The 21,522-nt window shown below is 36.2% G+C and overlaps 1 protein-coding gene across 3 annotated transcripts in view; it reads left to right on the top strand.

Moving 5' to 3' along the window:
• RAP1B (RAP1B, member of RAS oncogene family) overlaps positions 1-2,895 on the top strand; it is a 35,904-nt gene extending 33,009 nt beyond the window's left edge. For all 3 annotated transcript variants that reach the window (XM_054580071.1, XM_054580072.1, XM_054580073.1), the window contains exon 8: positions 1,272-2,895. The gene's annotated coding sequence lies outside the window, so the exon portion shown is untranslated. The remainder of the gene's footprint in view (positions 1-1,271) is intronic.
• The last annotated feature ends 18,627 nt before the right edge of the window (positions 2,896-21,522 follow it).

Consider the following 21,522-nt stretch of genomic DNA (forward strand, 5'->3'; position numbering starts at 1 on the left):
GGAGGATGGGGCACAGGAGGGTCATGCCATTTTTGGTCAAAAACTGCTGAACTCTCAGCATGGTGTGGGCAGTTGTGTTCATAAATCACCCATCACGAAATGGGCAAATGCAGTGAGTCTTCCAAAAAATTTCACTGAAGCCAAACAGCCTCCCACAACAATGCCAGCTGGTGCACTGATACAGGTGGGTTCCTAGAACACTCACCTAGTGGGAGAAGCCTGTGCTACAAGGGTTTCCTGCCCTCATGAAGATAATTTCTATTTTTTAGGTGTCCCACCTCATATATCCTCTCATTTCTGTTATCAGCTCATTCCTGACCAGATACATGCCCATTCCTAGCACACACATGCCTGAACTCATACATTCCCACCTATCCTTTCCAATTTGCTACATTCCATCTGCTAGGGAAACTCAGCAAATTCAGACTTTAAATGAGGGCTTAAAGTTCAAGGCATGTGTGAAATCAGCAACCACATTAACAGCATCTTTGGAGCTTGCAACAAGTCTGTTCCCCGGGAAAACAGTAAAAAAGGAAACATTTTTTAGCCCAGGCATGTATGCAGAAAATCATCCGAAGTAAATATTTGGCAGACAATAGGTTCTTATTTTACATCTTTGGTTTACATCGTTCACAATTTTTTAAAGTTTTCATTTTAGTTTAATACCTACTTTTTCTGACTTGCATCTAAAAGTTGATAGAATCTGTTTAAATGTGGAATTTGAAAGTATATAACTGAACATAGGCCATCATGAAATAAATTCTGTTTTGTCTGCTTCTCTGGACCAGCTTTCTAACCACTCTCATTGGGAGAGTGAGGAAGAATGGTTTTGATTTTCTGATACTAGAAACCCTAGTGAAATGTAATTCTAGGATTGTAAAAACTCTTCTTATACCATCACACATTTTGTGGATGTAAGAAAGTTAACCTGACCTAAAATTTTGATGAGGTTTTTTTCCCCTCGCTTTTAATCATTGGAAGGTAATATATAGAAATTTATACTAAGGGATACTCCCTTTTTTATCTAAAACTGTCATTTGACTTTCGGGAGAAAGCAGAATCGATGATGTCATTCCAAGAAAGGTGAAAACGTGTACCCTTGCTTTGCTTTGCTATGAGTTGTGGTACATTTCATTAATGTAGTGATGAGAGGACAAGAGCCTGCCTTCTATTCATTTGTAACACTTGACCACTGTTATCTTAGTGTTTTCCTTTGGCTCTTTGTGTGCTGTGTTCAACCCAATTTTCAGTTTACTCTTTTCTTTTCACAGGTCTGAAGAACTGTTGCCCAATTCAACAGTGCCAGCATTCCAACTTTGTTAAACCTACCGACATCTTAAATGGACTTTCTGTGGTGGTACCCTTTAAGAGGCAGATGAAAGCTACTACATCAGTTTGCACATTCTAATCACTTTCCAGTATCACAAGAGAGATTTTTACTTATATAATAGTCCTAGAGTATGCAGCTGGTAAAACCAGAGGCTACAATCCAGTATTACTAATAAGAGAGACATTTTCATCCACCAATGTTGTACATGTATGAAAATGGTGTACTGTATACTTTACCACACCCCATACTTTGTATTGGAGAGTACAATAATGTAAATCCTAAAAGCACCACTATTTTAGCATAATAAAAGAAAGTCCAAAGAGCTCCTATATAGACTACTCCAGATAACTTTGCTTCTTTGATACTTGTAGCTTATTGTAATTTTTTTTAAGAAAATCAAGGTCATTATCATTGTATTGTACAAATACGCGCTTTGATTAACACAGCTATATAGTTTTTTTAATTTTTAAAAAACCTGTGGAGACAGTGATCTTGTCTTTAAAATACGATAGTCCTTTCAGTATAATGTCTTAGATTAAAGACGTTGCCTTTAATATCTGTTGGGAAGGAAATGTCCAGATTTTTCAAATCTCTTATTATATGTTTCCTTTTTTGTTTACATAGGGAACAGTGTTTATAGTTGTATGTACAGTGGGGGTCTACAACAAGAAGTGTATATTTTCAAACAATTTTTTAATGATTTAACAATTTTTGTAAATCATTTTCAGGCTTCTGCAGCTGTAGATTCTCACTGTGAATCCCTTGCTTGCTCATGCATAAGTGTATTTGCAATACCAAATATACAGGTTTAGTATTTTTGCCTGTTAGTGATTGTTTCACATGTGTAACGTTTTGGTTGAGATGTTAAATGGTGGACGAGTACTGTGGATGTGAATGTGGGAAGTAATTTTAATCATGTGTAATTGGTCACAAGGCCTAAGTTGCAGTAACTTGCTGTTTTATTTAACAATGCCTTGTTGCTTTGTATGCATTAACGTTTGGGTGTAAAGATTGTGTGTCTATCCAACATGGAGCCACAGTATTTAAATTGACCAACCTAATGTTACATCTACTTAGAGGTGGCCAAATGTAAACTAAAAGCCTTAATTAAAGTGGTGCAATTTTGTATAACTTAGCATCAGTAGTTCAATAAATTTGGATTGCCATGCAAGGGCTTGCATTATAATTACTTGCCACTTGAATGTGTTTTGTGTAATGTTTAACAGTGCTAGTAAATAAATATAGATTTAACTTCTTTTTAAATGTAATAGGTGCATTTTACATAGTGTGGTTTCATAATTTAACATTTGGGCAAGCCAGACTCATTAAGTTCAGAAATAATGAGTGAAAGATGACAGATTTTTTTTCCTAGTATTGTTTAAATAGCCATATAGCCACCTTCTGAATTTTTCCTTGGGAAAGAATTTTGTAAATCAAGCGATATTACTTAAGAACATATGCCTTTTGGGTAGCGTTCAATAGCTCTTTGAGGTGTAGGAGGAACAATTAAAAATATTTTGGGCAGATGTTAACACCTATGGATTTTTTTAAAAATATAGGATGAAGTTATACCTAGAATACTATGGTTATAAAATTTTTTGAATGAAGTTGACTCAAGTACTACTTTCTTTTTAGGTAACATCTGTCTTTGTCTTATGTGTGCTGTAATTCAATTTTGGGGGACTTTTGATAACTTGTAAACAAATCTTAACCCAAACTTTCTCAAAGCATTTATCAGCCACTGGAGCATATCATCAATTAATTTAGGGATATCATCTAATTTAGGGATGTCTGCTAATTCCCTAAATACATGCTATCTGAATGGGATATTTAAAGGCTTTCATATAAGAAGAAAAAGTTCTTATTCCTTACACAGAGTTAAATATGTATTTAAAGGTTGCATGTATCTATAAAAAAAAAAGTTTGTTCTCGCAGTAGCCGCACTTAACTAAGAGACTGACTTTGGCAGAACTGAACCCAAAAGATGTGGGTCTGTGGAGCACTAAAGTTACTTCAGTTTACCACATCTTGTTGCATTCATTTGACCCTCTGAGAGTGCCCTCATTAATTCAAATGTTCATTGCCCACTACGTATCAAGCTGAGTTCTAGGCTCTTAAAAACAGGTAATATTTAACAGATAAAATTTAAGTATTTCCATGCAAGTATGGCTCTAGGTCTGAGGATAAAGCAGCAACTGAGATCAACTTAGGACCCTCCCCTCCTAGAATTTATGCTCCATGGTTGGGTTTCTCAGCCTCAGCACTATAGATGTTTTGTGCTGCCGTGTACATTATAGGATTTTTGCAGCATCCTGGTCTCCACCCACTAGGTGCCAGTAATGCCATCCCTAGCCTCAAGTTGTGACAACAAAAATTATCTCCAGACATTGCCAAGTGTCCTCTAGTTATTTTTAGGGTGGTTTGTGGGGGAGAACAGGTATTGAAGGGCAAAATCACACTGTTTAAGAACCACTTATCTGGTGGGAAATACATTAATTTCAGGTGAGTGTTAGGGGTACAAAATGAATGGTTTAGTATGGTGAATGAGAACATAGGCTCTGGAACCAGATTTCTGGGGTTTCTAATCCTAGCTTCACCACTTCCTAGTTTGTGACCCTGGTTAGATGCCTCAATTTCCTTATCTGTGGAATGGGAATAATAGTGGCACCTACTTCATAGGAGTTAAAGAGAGTAAAATAAATGCAAGTATCATCCTCTAGGTCAATATATTTTTAATTTTGTATTCTGCTGATAGAAATAAGGCTGTAGTTACACAGAAAACACCATTGTGTCCCATACAAAATAGTAACTGCACCTTAGGGATGCAAATCATACGTAGAAATACTTAAGTGCTTAAATGGAAAAGTGCTAAAGTAATTCAATCAGAAAACTTGAGTTCTTTTTCATGTCCCCAAGGACACTTGGAGAAACTTGAATTTTAGAAGAAAACCGGAAGGATAGTTCACTGAATTTTTCTAAAAAGTGTAAAAGCCCTATTTGACTTTTTATGTTGACTCAACTCTTTTTTGTAAATATTTACCTCGTGGATATTATGCATAGAAAGCTTTAAAACCTCCATTACCTCCATTGCTTTGCTTTTTAATCATCTTTACATGTGGGGCAACAAAAAAATCAAAACTCATCACTGCAGTCTATTTTTACTTTACCTCAATCTGTGTCTTCATTGAATTAAATCCCCATCTGTTCTCTCTCCTCTCTATTAAATCTTGAAAATACAGGGAGGAGTTATAGTATTTTAAAATTAATATTACTACAACCTTATCTGAGAAATTTTAGCATTTGCAGGCTTATCTCTCTCAACTTATCATTGAGCCTTAACAACTTGTGATTTATAGGACTCTTCAAAAAATCTGTAACTTGTTGCAGTGCATCAATACAGCTTGTTTTTTACAAGTGCATGAGAGAAGTGTTAGGTTGAGAGTAGAACTACAGTTCCCTTAACTGGCTATTGGGAGAAATATGCAGCATGAGCCTTTATTAGGATATTGATACTTACCAAAATAGGCTACTAAACCTATTAATGGAAGAATGAAGTTTGTAGTTTTGATATTTATCTTAGAAAGGTAGAAATAAAATATTGCTAAATACCTCCGTTTTCTAAATACTACAGGTACTTTTCAGATTTAAAAAACCTATTTCAGCCCTAGCTGGAGTGGTTCAGTGGATTGAGCACCAGCCTGTGAACCAAAGGGTCACCGGTTTGATTCCCAGGCAGAGCACATGCCTGGGTTGCAGGCCAGGTCCCCAGCATGGGGTGCCTGAAATGCAACCGCACATTGATGTTTCTGTCTCTTCCTCCCTACCCTCTCCAAAAATAAGTAAATAAAATCTTTTAAATATATATATATTTCATGTTGTACATACTTTGAACTTGCTCTCAATTTTTTCTTAATCCTCACCAGAGGATGTGCTTATTGATTTTAGAGCAAGAGGAAAGGAGAAAGAGCATCGATGCAAGAGAGAAACATCAATCAGTTGTTCCTGTAGGCTGCACCCCCTAGCCAGGGCTGAACTCATTCCCTAAAACATCATTGTTAGTGGCCTATATATTACGGATCTACCTTAAGAATTAAAAGATACTGGCCTATATTAGGGAAAGCTAGCTGATTTTTGTATCTAAATCAACAGATGTATTCAATATAACGTGTCTACCTTGTTTTATCATTTATAGGCAATCAGTAATTTCTAATTTGTCCCTGATGTGTGGCTCTGTGGTTTGGGCATTGCCCCACAAACCAAAGGGTTGCCAGTTGGATTATGGTCAGGGCACATTCCTGGCTTTCCAGCCAGATCCTTGGTTAAGGGAGTGTGAGAGGCAACTGATTGATGTTTCTCTTACAAAGTGATGTTTCTCTCCCTCCCTTTCTCCCTACCTTCCCCTCTAAAAAATAAAGTCTTTGAAAATATGTGGAGACAGTTTTTACTATTTTATGAATCTAGTTTAACCTGATTTTCCTAATACAGTGACATAAATGAAATAATAAGCATTTTGGTCAAAATGCAGGTTTTTCTGAAAACTAGACAGCTTATAGATCTTACAGGATTTTTATGTGAATCAGATACTTACCTAAGTTTAAAGGTTTATAGCAGTTTTTAAATAGGCAGAAATCAAAGCCTTTAATGTTTTTGTTATCTGCCATTATTACCTATTAAAATTGCTATTTATAGTGTAGTAGTTTATGTCCCCTATGAGCATTAAGTTCAGAACAGGGAACTATTACAGTCATGTGCCATATAATGTTTCCATAAATGACAGATCACATATATGGTCTAGGTGTGTAGTAGGCTATGCCATATAGGTTTGTGTAAGTGCAACCAATGATATTCACACAACAAATCATGTAACAAATTTCTCAGAACATATTCCCCCTTGCTAAGTTGATAATGACTTCATTGTCAAACTTTGAATGCAACGTGCTGTGTTTGGGGGCAAAGGGAAGAAACAACGGATAAATCCAGTCCCTGCTGGCAAGGTACTCAACGTTATCAGTGGTGGAAAAGACAAGTCAAAAAGTATCAAATAAGTGAAAATCTAATAGGATATTCCACTAAAAGATCATACTCTGTTATCCATACTATGCAGATGGCTAACAGGAAAAGTTGGATTTTGCTTTAAAATGTATGTATTGTTTGCTTTATACTCCTATTGGTTTTACTCAGGTCAGTGTTAGATTCTCTGAGCAAATCAACTAGTGATGGAGAACTTCATGGCTGGCAGAAAAAAGTGAGTATCTTTCCATACTAGAAATGAAGTAATATGATTCAAGTAACTTTTGACCATGGTTTGAAAGATATCCTAGGGAAGGGTAATGGCAGACCTAGACTTAACCCAGCCATCTTGTAGTCTGCTTGAGTCTAAAAGCATGAAGTAAATAAGGTTGGAGCTGTGATGAGAAGGGGAGCCCAAGAAATTCTTAAAAGGAATAACTGGAAAATTGGTTAATGGCTTAGATGCAGAGGCTGAAGGAAAAAGGAAAATATCTGATTATATTAGCAGAACCAGAGGGATTGAGCACCAATGATAAATTAAGCCAGCAAGGAATCGTTTTTTAGTGCATGACGGAACGAATTTTTTGGTAAGACAAAGTCTGTGTTAAGTGAAATATTTTCATGAGTATCTTCTGGAAAGAGTCTATGTTAACAGTTGGACATTGAAGTCACTGATGTACAGGAGGCAACTGAAACCGTGAATGTGAGTGGAACTTTTTACAAAGATTGAGCATGGAGAAAGAAAAACAGGACAGCCTGGCCTAACTAAGTGAGCTGGGCTTAGGCTGGGGCTGGGGAGGTGAGGGTTGTGAACGAGGACTGCTGGTACAGAGACAAGGCGAGACAAGGCTGCAGAGAGCCTTCTGAAGCCGAGAACACAGTATCTTTGATAGCAAGAGAAGGTTCCCCTCTTCCGTGCTATTGGCCAGCAGAAATCTCATTCTGGGGACACATCATAGTTTATATCTGTCTCTGTATATACTTCTTAGTGGAGAATTGGCTACTAATCTAAGATGATAGGATAGCTTTGGAAATACTGTCCTCTAAGTAGTACCAAGTCTATGGATGTCTGTGCAGGAGCTAGAAGGTTTGTTTCAGAGCCAGTGTTGACAAACTTCAAATTCAGCTGCACCAAGGCCACAAGACATCTTTGAAATACATGTTTTTGAAACATTTCTCCACATACCTTTCCAATAATACGAAAATTTTTGCTCTCTTTTTTCTTAAATGATATTTTGGTGTTTTACCCAAAAAAAGTGTGTTGGGGAATTCTAACTGGATCCTCATGTTGATCTATTTCTATTATTTTTCTAAAAAGATAATGTCCTAAACAGTATGTATTAGTTCCTAGGGCTACTGTAACAAATAAGCACAAATTTGGTGGCTTAAAACAACAAAGTTTCTCACAATTGTAGAGGCCAAAATTCCAAAATCAAAAGTACCGTCACGGCCTCGCTCCCTCTAGCAGCTCTCAGAGAGAATCCATTCCTTGCTATTGCTGTTCTGGGAATTAGGCCACAATCACTCCAAACTCTGCCTCCCTCTTCATATCTCTCTGTTTCATCTCTCACTTTTAAGGACATTTGTGATAGCACGTAGGTCCCCTCAGGGTAATCGAGGATCTTCTCTAGAGCCTTAACCACATCTGCTAAGACAATGTTTAAAATAAATGTAACATTCACAGGTTTGGGCATTAGAATGTGGACATACCTTTGGGAGACATCAGCCCACTTTCTACTAACTTCGCAGTAGCAAAGACTAACATGGGTCTACATGAGAATAACCCAAAATATGCTGAATTAAATCAGACCTAGTAGGTTCCCTAAAGAGATTCCACCTAGGTAGAAAACCCCCAGGATTAAGCTACTCTTCAGGGATTCTTCTCAGGGAAGCTTAAAATCAGATAAAACTTTGAGGAGTCTACAATAGAGGTCTAGTCGGCTAGTTCCACAATTCCAGAATCAATATAGTGCCCATGGAATGCTGTGTTAACCATTGTCCCACTGAATTACCTTCCACTTGTGTTAGCATGCATCCTGTCTACCATAAATATTTTCTATTTTTCAGTGATGACAGAAATTTCCCCCTTCCACTGGGTGATATAAATAGCAAACTTAATTTTCTTTGTTTTTCATTTTCAGACAGACAAGCAGGCGTTTCCTCCACCTCACCTCCCCCCGCCCACCTTTAAATGGACGTGATTTATATTAGAAGAAAATTAGTGCTGTGAAACCAAAAAGTGTCATGACGTAGATTTTAATCCACTTCTGCACAGATTGGATGTTTTATTTACTAACTTTTTTTTTAAAAAATGGGAGTAATGGACAGCCACAAGTATTAAATGATAAAAATGCATATGGTTAGAATGAAGTACATTGAACATTCAAACTAATTAAGGATTAATTCAACACAATGGGTTTTGGGGGGGGGTTTATTCACATTTGTTAGCACACCCTGCATCAGGGGTGAAGTTTCTACATTGGATCATCTCCAAATAGACCTTATTCATTAGTTATTTGAAGTAATGATAATAAGGAGATGGTAATCATCTGTGTGTTTTACATGGCTGAGACACATGTCCCCAAAAGTTGGTTCAGCCATCCTGTCCTAGAACTGTTCTGGAAATAGTTTCACTCATTCATTCCTTTGAATTTTCTGACTTTCTGAATTGTACAAGACTTAACTGAAGAGTTATTAAGTATGTTATTAAACTAAAAGAGTAATTCCTGAACTATATCTTGGGCTTCTTGCAGAAACTGGACTAGCTAGTAATTAATATTTAACACCTGACTTTTAATTTTTCAGCCAGCTCTTAATTTTTCAGAAAGAGTCACCACCATGACACTTCATTCATCAGTGCTGTCATAGAGGGTATCCCTAAAGAAGGAAGTAGCACCCGTTACCCGGCCCCTCATCCTTCCACTCTACCCTTGGCAGGATGTAGCTAATACTGGATACAGAATTAATGATTTTGTTACCCTCAGCCCCCTGCCAAAGCTCTCATTCAGGGACAGTAAAGAGGACAGATCTCAGGATGTCATCCAAACAGGATAGATGTGATTTGTCTGCCCTTGAACGTGAATACCATTTACAGCGCTACCTGCCCCCCAGTCAGAGCTGTATCTGCCCAAGAGTCATCTACACAAGGCTATTACATCACAAGGAAGAAATTTCCAATGCCCTTATGCATAAAACTCACTGAGAGGAGCAATTGCGACTCAACTGACTCAACATCTTTATCTCATTTTGAAGAAGAAAAAAATTCCAGGAAGCAAAAGATTTTGACAGGTCTTGATCTGTGCAAATGAACCCTAAAACACCGTATGTGTTAAACCAAAATATATTCCGTATCTAGCTTTAAATCTGGTTTGACTCTAACTTCTCTTTTCCAAAGGAAAACAGTCTGTGGAATAGTAATAACTGTTAAAGAATAATTATTAACCTGTTGTTATTACATAGTAACAATCTGTGGTATCATTTCCATACATCGACTGTTTCTTCTGCTCTCCTGCTATCCTGTTAGGTAGAAAATGACAAAAGCTTAAGAAAATTGTCACCCAGTTTCCCCAAAACCAATTAAAAGTGGGGAATGGTGAAAAAGGAAAAACCAGTAAATGGTAGCTTAATTCTTGGTTCTTAAACATGGTGTATCTGTGAAAAAAGACATTTCTAGACTGAACAACTCACAGGCTCTGATAGGTAAGAATAATACTAGTTACCATTTCTTGGACCCCCTACTTTATGCCATCCACTGCTCTTAGCACTTACGTGTTTGTCTTACTCCCCAAAACAATGCTCTGAAATAGGGGCTATTAGTGTCGCCTAATAATGTTAATGGCTACATCAAACAATAGAATGAAACATTCATTATAAACATAGGAAAATGACATTATTTTTGCTGATTAAAGTGAATACTTCAAAAAGCTCAAAAAAACCTATAAGAATCATTCAGGAACTTGAAACGTGGCTGGATACAAGGTCAATATGTCAAAAACCAGTAACTTTTTTTCTACATCCACAATAAGCACTTAGAAGTTGATACAGGGAAAAATATGACACAAAAACTATATATGTCCCAAGGAATAAAGCTAACAAGAAAGCTATTAGAAAACCTTATTAAATGATATAAATCAAGATCTGAACAAATAAATTCTTGAATGGGAAGACTATAAAAGCAATTCCATCAAGTGAATATTTAATGTAATATTCCAATTTTAATTTCAACTGGGTAAGGTTTTGAAATTGAAATTGTATTAAATGATCTTAAAGAGAAAAAGAAATGGCATTAACCAGTAGAGTAGAATTGAGCCCAGAAGCAGATACCAGTATATAACAAGTTAATATATAACAAAAACATTGCAATAAGAAAATATTACTTATAAATGATGCTGGCACACTCATCAAACTGAAGAAAATAAAAGTTCAAATTCCTATATCATACAAAAAGCACATCGTAGATATATTGAAAAATTTCAAGCTCTAAGTAAAACAAAATCATAGGAGCAAATCAAAGAGATGAAGTGAAGTCTAGAGATAGTGGAGACCTTAGCTAATTCAAGACTCAGAAGCTGTTTTAAAATTAAAATATTTTATATAAATTTAATTGCCAAAATAAAATAATATAGATTTAACTTGCTTGGAAAAATATATTACAAAGTCAGATTTTGGAAAACAAAATAGGATTAATATCTATAAAATATAAATGGTTCTTAGAAATTGAAAACAACACCCCCCTAAAAAAGGATGAAAGATACTAGTAAGCGGAGAGAAGCAATTCCAGATGACCCATAAACGAAAAGACGCTCAAACTAGTCACAAGAAGGATGCAAAAAGTACCAAGGAACCCAATACACCAGCAAAAATTGCAAAGGAATAACACTGCAATCCCAGGAGGGAGCTTGGAGCGTGAAAAAGGAGTCTTACATTGCTGATGGAAATGTGCATTATAGTGCCTTTGGATAAACCAAAATTTTAACTTGCTGTCTGCTAATGTCTTTTAATATTCAAAATATGCGTATCAGATCCAGCTATCCTACACCTGATAACTAGACCAAAGAAACAAAAGGATATATACTCAAGACTTTAGTGACACACTATAAGCAAAAGCAGAAATAGGATAAATGACCATCAATAAATAATGATTGGATAAATTATGATTCATAGAATATTATGCAGCCATTAAAAATGACTTTGATGTTGCCCTGGCCAGGTGATTCAGTTGGTTGGGGCATCATCCTGTACACCAAAAGGTAGCTGGTTGATTTCCGGTCAGGGCACATAACCTAGGTTACAGGTTCCATCCCCAGTAGGGGCATAAATGGAAGGCACCAATTGATGTTTTTCACATCAATGTTTCTCACATTCTCTCTCTCTTCCCCCACCCATCTCCCTTTCTCCCATTCTCTCTAAAATAAATAAGAACATATCCTCGGGTGAAGATTTTTTTAATTACTTTGATGTTTCCTGATTGACTTAGAGTAGTGATTTTCAACCTTTTTAATCTAATGGCACACATAAACTGATTACTAAAATTCTGCAGCACACCAAAAATATATTATGGCTATCTGACAAAAAAATAGGTACAATTTTGACTGATTTTAATAATAATAATAATAGTAATCACCCTTTTTGCTCCAAAGGGACTTTTTTAAAAATCAGGTACTGCCCTGACTGGTGTGGCTCTGTTGATAGGCATCATCCTTCAAAGCATCAAGTCGCTTGCTGTTTGATTCCCCATCAGGGCACATATCTGGGTTGTGGGTTCGGTTCCTTGTTTGGCACATACAAGAGGCAACCTATCAATGTTTCTCTCTTACATTGATGTGTTTCTCCCTGTCTCTTTCTCCCTCCCTTCCTCTCTCTCTAAAAATAAATAAACAAAATCTCTATTTTAAAAAATCAGGTGTGTATACTTGTATATAAGGATTTCTGTATACCAAGATTTACCGATTAGATGCAATCTTACTGTGCAACGTGACTAATAAGATGCAACTATTTTTATGACCTATGTATTTGTGGGTCAAAACAGGGCACTCACACCAGACTGCTATTGTTGTGTTAGTTGCTGTCACTTTTTTTATTTGACAATCTAAAGGAGAAGAGGCCAGGGCCCCTGACTTAATAGCCAGGTATTGCATGTTTTCTTAAAAATATATTTCATTGGCCCTTGCCTGTGCAGCTCAGTGGGTTGAGCACTGGCCTGTGAACTGAAAGGTTGGAGTTTCCATTCCCAATCGGCACATGCCTGGGTTGTGGGACATGTCCCCAGCTGGGGGCATGCAAGAAGCCACCAATCAATGTTTCTCTCCCTCTTTCTCCCTGCCCTCCCCATCTAAAAAAATAAATAAATTTTAAAGATATTTTACTGATTATGCTATTACAGTTGTCCCAGTTTTCTCCCCTTTGCCCCCTTCCACCTGGTACCCCCTCTCCAAGCAGCATTCCCCCCCTTAGTTCATGTCCATGGGTTGTGCATATAAGTTCTTTGGCTTCTCCATTTCCTATACTGTTCTTAACATTGCCCTATTTTGTACCTACCAATTATGCTTCTTAATCCTTGCACCTTTTCTCCCATTCTCTCCCTTCCCCTCCCAGTTGATAACCCTCCAAATGATCTCCATATCGATGATTCTGTTCCTGTTCTGCCCGTTTGCTTAGTTTTTTTAGATTTAGTTGTTGATCGTTGTGAATTTGTTACCATTTTAATGTTCATAGTTTTTATCATCATCTTTTTCTTAAATAAGTTCCTTGAACATTTCCTGTAATAATGGCTTTGTGATGATGAACTCCTTTAGCTTTACCTTGCCTGGAAAGCACATTATCTGCCCTTCTATTCTAAATAATAGCTATGCTGGATAGAGTAATCTAGGTTGTAGGCCCTTGCTTTTCATCACTTTGAATACTTCTGGCCAGTTCCATCTTGTCTGCAAAGTTCCTTTTGAGAAATCAGCTGATAGTCTTATGGGAACTCCTTTGTAGGTAACCAGCTTCTTTTCTCTTGCTGCTTTTAAGATACTCTCTTTATCTTTAACCTTTGGCATTTTAATTATGATGTGTCTTCGTGTGACCCTCTTTGGGTCCAACTTGTTTGGGATTTTCTGAGCTTCCTTAACTTGCATGTCTATTTCCCTCACCAAATTAGGGAAGTTCTCTTTATTTTTTCAAATAAGTTTTCAATTTCTTGCTCTTCCTCTTCTCCTTCTGGCAACCCTATGATTCGGTTATTAGTACATTTGGGGATGTCCCAGAGGCTTCTTATACTATCCTCTTTTTTTTCCATTCTTTTTTATTCTTGCTGTTCTAGTTGAATGCTTATTTCTTCTTTGTGTTCCAAATTGTTGATTTGAATCCTAGCTTCTTCCCCTTCACTTTTGGTTCCCTGTAGATTTTTCTTTATTTCACTTAGTGTAAATTTCATTTCTTCCTTTATGTTGTTACTGTACTCAATGAGTTCTTTGAACATCTTGATCACCAATGTTTTGAACTGCGCATCTGATAGGTTGTTATCTCCATTTCGTTCAGTCCTTTTTCTGGGGTTTCATTCTCTCTTGTGAGTCATGTTTCTTTGTCTCCTCAATTTGGCAGCCTCCCTCTGTTTGTTTCTGTGTATTGGATAGAGCTGCTTTGGCTCCTTGTCTTAGTAGTGTGGCCTGTTGTAAAAAAGTCATTAAATATTTAAGTCATTAAATTATTGTTGTAACTTCATACTTAAATCAGAAAAAAGAAATCATTCAAAAAGACAAGAGTTTAGCATTTATTTATTTATTTATTTATTTTCCTTGCCCAAGTACATTTTTTTTATTGCTTTTAGAGAGAGAAAGGAAGAGAAAGAAATATCAGTGTGAGAGAGAAACATCGATTAGTTGCCTCCCATATGTTCTTAGACCAGGGATCGAACCCAAAACCTAGATATGTGCCCTGACTGGGAATGATATTCAAACCCTTCAGTTATGGGACGATGCTCCAACCAACTGAGCCACAGCAGCCAGGGCTAGGTTTCTTTTATTACCTGAAATTCAACCTTTTCACACAGTTATAAAACTTCAGCTGATCTTGTGAAGGACAAAGAAGCAGAAGGGCTCCCCTAGGATGGCAGTTTCCTAAAGATGAAGCTCAATCATTTAAAAATTGCAAATAGGAAGCCAGGATGCTTTTGAAGCATATATTTACCTAATTCCCTTTTGCAGCACAGACTCAAGCTTTCAAACAAGTTTCAAGGGCAATGTTCATGACAGACACAGCTTTCTCTTGGCATTACATTGCACTGCCAATACTTATATTCTATCATTTTATGCTTTAAATGCACTCCTATTGATAGAAACTGCATAGTTTGCTCTTATATGTCAATATGTTTGTAGCTCAATAGAAACATACTCAACATATTTTAAAAGTGAGTTTCTGCTCTTGATTTATGAAATATACTTTATTTTTAATCATAAAAATAACACCTTGAAAATTTTATTGTTAGATTTATTTTATTTTTATCGATTCATAGCATCATGGCATGTTGTATCCTCTTAAGGATACATTTTTATAGATCCTCTAATGAGAAGATATTCACTTATAGACAAAGAGAGCTGTATATATATGGTAATTATCCATTCACATTTTTAATAATTGGTTACAGTGTTTCTCAAAACATTATCATTTAGTCAGATAATGATGTGTGTTTGTTTTCCCTCTGTTCATTCCCCCTCCCTGCCTTCTTCTACCTCTCTCTTTATGCAAGTAGCACATGCCTCCCGTCTGCAGCCAAACCCTGAGGTCTGGACATGACCTGCATTAGGTGAAGTGGACTGAACAGTGAATGTCTTCATCTGTGTTCTTAGCACCACAGAAGCCACCCCTCTGGATTCTTGTGCAAACCTCAGAACAGAAGAGAAAATCCCCATCATGTCTTAGTTGAATTTCCTGCCTTCAACCCACTGAACCATGCACGATGAGGACTCAGTCAGAAGACCACATAAAAAGAAAAGTGACTTTTCTTACCCAGCTGAATTTATGGGGTAAGGTTCATGCTAGCTACCTTCTTTACATAACAAAATCTAAAAAGTGTAAATCATGTTATTTAGAGAAAATAGAACAAAACAAAAGACCTAATAAATCATTTTTCAGAAACGCAAATATGTGTTTGATTTGCAGGATTTCTATGCCAAGCAGAGATGTATATGAAAATAGTAAGGTAAAATGCACAAGCTGCAATAATAGTTTTGTGGTTTAGCTGGGGAATGTGTTATATCAACAGGGAATAATGATTTTAGTTTTTCAATTGCCCTCAAGATCATTTCCACTATTGATGAGGCCTAAGATGTCTGTAAAGAGGAGTCACTGAATTAATTTATTTGTCTGGCAAACTTTTTGTCAGCAGATTCTCCACTACCTTGAAAATGCCATTAACTACTCTGTGCTAAAATACTAGAAGCACAAACCACAATGAAACCTATATTGAGCTAACTCTTACTGTTAGAATTCTATGAAGCAATACTATATTTATGATTTCATGTTAAAAATCTTCCAGACATCAATGTTTAAATCACAATCCAGCAATAAAAAAGTAACTTGAAATTAGTTTTACATTTCGCCATTTTATTTTCCTCTTCGAATTGATCACAATTTGAGAGAATTAAGGAGAGAGAAGCTATAATATAAATTATTTGAGGGTTCTTCCTGTTTTTAAGATCCACAAGATTAAGATGACAAAGAAACCTTTTAAAGTGGTAGAGAGTACTGTGAAGTACCCATATATGATAGAATATAAGATAAATAAACATAAATTCAATCTAGTCATACAAATGTAGATACTCTTTCTAGAATATTTTTTGAGAAATCGAATGCAGTTTTGCTGATTGGAAATAACCTACTCATTCAAGAAAAATGTGAGCACCCAGCAAGTGACAAAAGGTAGAGATGAATAAAACAGATATGGCTTCTGCCTTCTTGCAGCTGAACAAAAGAGCAAACACTTATATTGAATATTACTACATGTGGTACATTATAAGATTAGTCAATGTTTACTGAGTGATTATTATATACCAAACACTGTTCAAAGTGATTTTTATATATTAATTCACTTAATCTTCACACTAAATCAATGAGGTGTGTACTACTATTTCTGTTATAGAGAAGTAAAGAGGTAATTTGTCCAAGGCTCCACTGAGTAAGTGGGGGAGCCAAAGAGTTTTTGTGTCTGTACCACCTTTCAAATTGCTGCATAAATATTATTTTATTGTTGGTACAAATTTTTTGAAGACAATACTCTCATTAACTCTATTTTACAGAAGAGGAAACAAATGCAGAGAGGTGAAATAACTCATCTAATATGAACTGACCAATATCTTACCCACTGTACCATGCTACAGTTCTTTATTGGGAAGAGAGAAAAGTAAGTGTGAACTAGGCTCCATGTTGACCCCATTTACCCTTGGAGTAAGGCATTTGTCCTCAAACCAGACACCACAACCACCCCCTACTCCCTGTCATCCACCCAACCTCACAAAAAAATCCCTAACTGAGAAGACATTCTTTCCTACAGAATCATATCAGTGTCTTGTGGAGTCCTTCCATTAGCCTCTTTCCTATCCATGAAGCCCAAATAACACATCCAAACCTTGGAGGGCACTCCCAGTTTATACTCCACATTTAAATATTTTTCTCCCTCCCCTGTTTCATACACTTCTTGAAATTTAACATTTTTTTCTATTATTTTGCTGCCTGATCTGGATTAAACTCACATCTTGCAGATTCCCTCTAAAATATATTTAAAGCTCTGTTTTGTTTCACATCACTGATGTTTAACTACTCGGAAATATCTCTGTCCCTGGCTGGTGTGGCTCAGTGGATTGAGTGCCAACCTGCAAAGCGAAAGGCAGCCAGTTTGATTCCAGCCAGGGCACAGGCCTGGGTTGCAGGCCAGGTCCCAGTTGGGGGTGTCCAAGGGGCAACTGATCTATGAATCCCTCACACATCGATATTTCTCTCTCTTTTCCCCTCCCTTCCCCTCTCTCTAAAGATAAATTTAAAAAAAAAAACAAGAAAAAAATCACTGCTACTTATGCATAAAAGTGTGTCAAAATTTTATTCTCATTACCAAGAGCTGATACATCGTGAACAGGAAACCAAATTAAGTAAAAAATAATTTGGGGATAATTTTGTACTATATATGCCATATATGCAACTAAAACATATATATAAAATATATAGTTATATATATAACATATATGACAAAAATATAGTTATATGACTAAAACATTGCCTTGTACAACAATGTGAATGTATTCAATGCCAGGGAATTACACACTTAAAAAATGGCTAAAATGGTAAATTTTATGTTGTATATATGTTACCACAGTTCTTAAAAATAAATAAAAGAGCTCATTGACATGAAGGGAGAAAAAAGAATAAAATATTGGCAACCAAGCACTAATATCAGTTTGCAAGATGTAATAGTTTTACCTCATAATAGGTTTGAAGTAAGAATATTTTAAGAAAGTAATGGCCAAATCTTATTTGGTAATTATGGCAGTGATTTAAAATATTCATGTATTCCATGTTACGATCAATTAAGTATATTTGAATAGGTTAGCTTACATTATTTTCCCATTAGTGAATTTCCTTTCTCCCCCAATCTGTATTTCCCAGGTCAATGCACAGTGTCTGGTAAATCATAGACATGATTAATATTTGTGAAAGCACGAATAAGCGATTCCTCAGGAGTATAGCCACTGAACTGCTTTCTATGGAGAACAAAAGGAGACTTTGCAATCATATTTATATTTACCAACATGAAGTATTAATAATTATGAGCTCTTCATACAGACAGGAAAAAAATATTTTGCTCTTATTGTAGCATCAGAGAAAAAAAAAAGAATTGGAATTGCTTCAATTCGATCTATGTTACTAATGCTTCCAACACCATGTCTCAAGTTTGATGTTGTCACATGAACAGATAATTATTATAAGAGTTAGATAAGATCATTTTGAATATGTATAATATGCCATGCATAATATAATGCCTGGTACTATTCTAAGGCTATACACATTTTAACTAATTAAATCCTCATAACAATCTTATGATCTAGTACTATTGTTACACCCAGAAAAAGAAACTGGGGCACACACTGGCACCCAAGTCACATAGCTAGTAAGTGGTGGAACCCGGTTGCGACCCCAAGCAATTCAGCTCTCAAGTCTAAGCTTTTGACCCCTTTGCTCTATTGCTATTTTTATATTTAGTCCTCATAACTACTTTAAGAGAATATCTCATTTATAGGGATTTTACAACAGTCAAATAGCTGAGAAACTGCAGAACTGAGATTCAAACCTAGAAAGCCTGATTTTCAAGACTGAGCTCTCAACCTCCAGGCCTCTTGAGCCAAGCCATGTTTTAAAACTACGCATTGTGGTTGGTTCATGATACAGTGAAGAACTGCTATTTGTGTTCAATTCATGATTTATTGTTATTTGCTACACTTTAGCATGTGGTTCAGTTTAGTTCAAGTCCATGACTTGAAATAAATTCCTTAATCTTTCTGCAATTCTCCTTCTTCAGGTAAAAAGCATATTATGAAATTATAATAGCATGTTTGCAATGTTTTGAGCTCAAAGAAGAGAACTGCTCCTCAAATATTAAAAAAAAAAATCTCAAGTCTGAATAAGCTGTTAGAATCTAAGTACTCCCCTTTGTTTTATATAAGCTGCCATGTATCCTATAACTATATACAATATTCTAACTTTTGGACATGGCAAAAAATATTAAGCATCTACCTTAATTTACTAGTTCATATCTGACTTATTAGAATACTTAATGAATTTATTAAAATATTTGTTTGCATTTCAATGGGACCATGCTGTGAAAATAAATTGCCTTAAATAAAACTAGGCACAGTGAACTAGACAATAACAACAAAATTATCCAGTCTCACCAAAGACAGCCACTATCAATATTTGGTATGATCTTTGTTCAGATTATTTTTTAAAGACTTCATCTTTTTTAGATCAGTTTTAGGTTCACAGCAAAATTGAGAAGAAGGTACAGAGATGTCCCATATACCCCTGGGCCCCAAACATGCAAAGCCTCCCCCACAGAATGTTTGGGAAATTATAGCTGAATATAGCTAGAGGATAGCATTTGAGGTAGGGAAAATGGCAAAATGATGTCAGTGTCAGAAAGGCAAATTGGATCCTGAAAACTGAGTCTTTTACTTTTACAATGCAATCAAAACAAGTTTGGCTGAAAAGGGAGGGACAGAGAAAAGACAACAGCTAGAAAGGAGTTCCAGGTGAAAGGATGCTTCCTTCTGAAGGGGAAGAGAGGTCAGGCAGATTTTGGAACTGAGGCAAACTGTGCCATCTGATGTGATTAAGTGAGAAATACTCAACAATACCTATGTAGTATCCCTGTACCCTGCCCCTCCAAATTTTTTTTAATTGATGAATATTCTGCAAAAATTGGTCTGAAGTCTTAGCAATATTAACATTTTTTGTAAGTGTCTGGGGACTAAAGTAGAACAAAAAGACATGACAACTAAATGCATAATCCTCTACTGAATCCTGTTTTGAAGGAGAGCTGTTAAAAAAATCATTGAGACAATTGGGGAAATTTGAATATGTGTTCTGTCAATGTTAAATGTTCTGATTGTTAATTTTACTGTATTAGATTGACCAAGAAGTTCGTTTGATTTTTCCGTAAGATGGCTTTAGTAGCTAATAGCATTTAGTTGTCTTTAACTTCATTCAAAACAATTTTGTTAGACTGTATCGTGACAGCTGTCATATCAGCATGCATTTAAAAACAAACATCGAAATTGGTGAATTTTTGTATAGCCATTTTAATATCAAAGGTGGAAGAAAATACACAACTTTTTCAGCATATTATGCTTTATTATTTGAAGAAAGGTAAAAAAGCAACAAATGCAAAGAAAAAAAAAGACTTGTGCAGTGTACGGAGGTGTTGTGACTGACTGAACATGTCAAAAAATGACTTGCAAAACCCTGGCTGGTGTGGCTCCAGCCTCGGAACCAAAAGGTCACTGGTTTGATTCTCACTCAGGGCAAATGCAGGTTTGTGGGCCAAGTCCCCAGATGGGGGCATGAAAGAGGCAACCAATTGATGTTTCTTTCCCTCTCTCTCCCTTCCGACTTTCTATTTAAAAATAAATTTTTATAAAAATGATTTGCAAAGTTTTGTGCTGGAGTTTCTCGCTTAATGCTCCATGGTATGGTAGACCAGTTGAAGTTCATAGCAATCAAATCAAGACATTAATTAAGAACAATCAATGTTATACCACGTGAGAGGTAGCTGAAATACTCAGAATATCCAAATCACTAAAGTTATTGGTAAAAGTGATGTGTCTTTTATTTTACAGAAAAAACCATATAGACTTTTTGGCCAACTCAATATTAGGTAGAAGAATGTTTTATCCTCGATTTAGGATATGCACTCTGAAGTACTTAGGAGTGAAGTTCAAGATGTCTACAGTTAACTTCCAAATGGTTCAGGCCCCCCCCCCCCCCCGCCGCCCGCGGGAAAAAAAAGAGAAAGAAGGAGAGCAAAATATTAGCAATTGGTGGAGTATATTGACACCTATTTTACTATTTTTACAGCTTTTCTGTAGTTTTGAAATTTTTCAAAATAAAAAGTTGAGGAGGAGAGGAAAGCAATGATGTTTGATTTCTTCAGCTTCAGGTTTGAGTATTTTGAGGATGGATGTTTACTTATTGAGCAGTTGTTCTTTCTTTTCATTTTTTAAAAAGATTTTATTTATATATATATTTTTAGAGCGATGCAAAGGGAGAAAGAGAGGGAGCGAAACACCAATGATGTCAGAGAGAAATGTGATGGGTTGCCTGGCCCACAACCCAGGCATGTGCCCTGACAGGGAATCACATCAGTGACCTTTCAGTTTGCAGATGAGGCCCAACCCACTGAGCCACACCAGTCAGGGCCTTAGCAACTGTTCTTTCCCAAGCCTTTTCTCTGGCTTCTTAACCATTCTGTAGTTCCTCATAGGTTTCTAGTAAAATCCCTGTCATTGAATCCAAAAACCCTAAAAATAAAGCTAGAATGTATACAGTATGCACCACACAAGTTTACTCAAAGTACTTTGAAAGAAATCCAATGAATATATTTTTAGGGTAGTATATGTTTATATCTACTAATTGAATGTGTCAAAAATGAACCCCAG

This window comes from Pteronotus mesoamericanus, unplaced genomic scaffold, assembly GCF_021234165.1.
Source record: "Pteronotus mesoamericanus isolate MK-2021 breed Mesoamerican mustached bat unplaced genomic scaffold, CSHL_Meso_final contig_56, whole genome shotgun sequence".
Taxonomy (NCBI): Eukaryota; Metazoa; Chordata; class Mammalia; order Chiroptera; family Mormoopidae; genus Pteronotus; species Pteronotus mesoamericanus.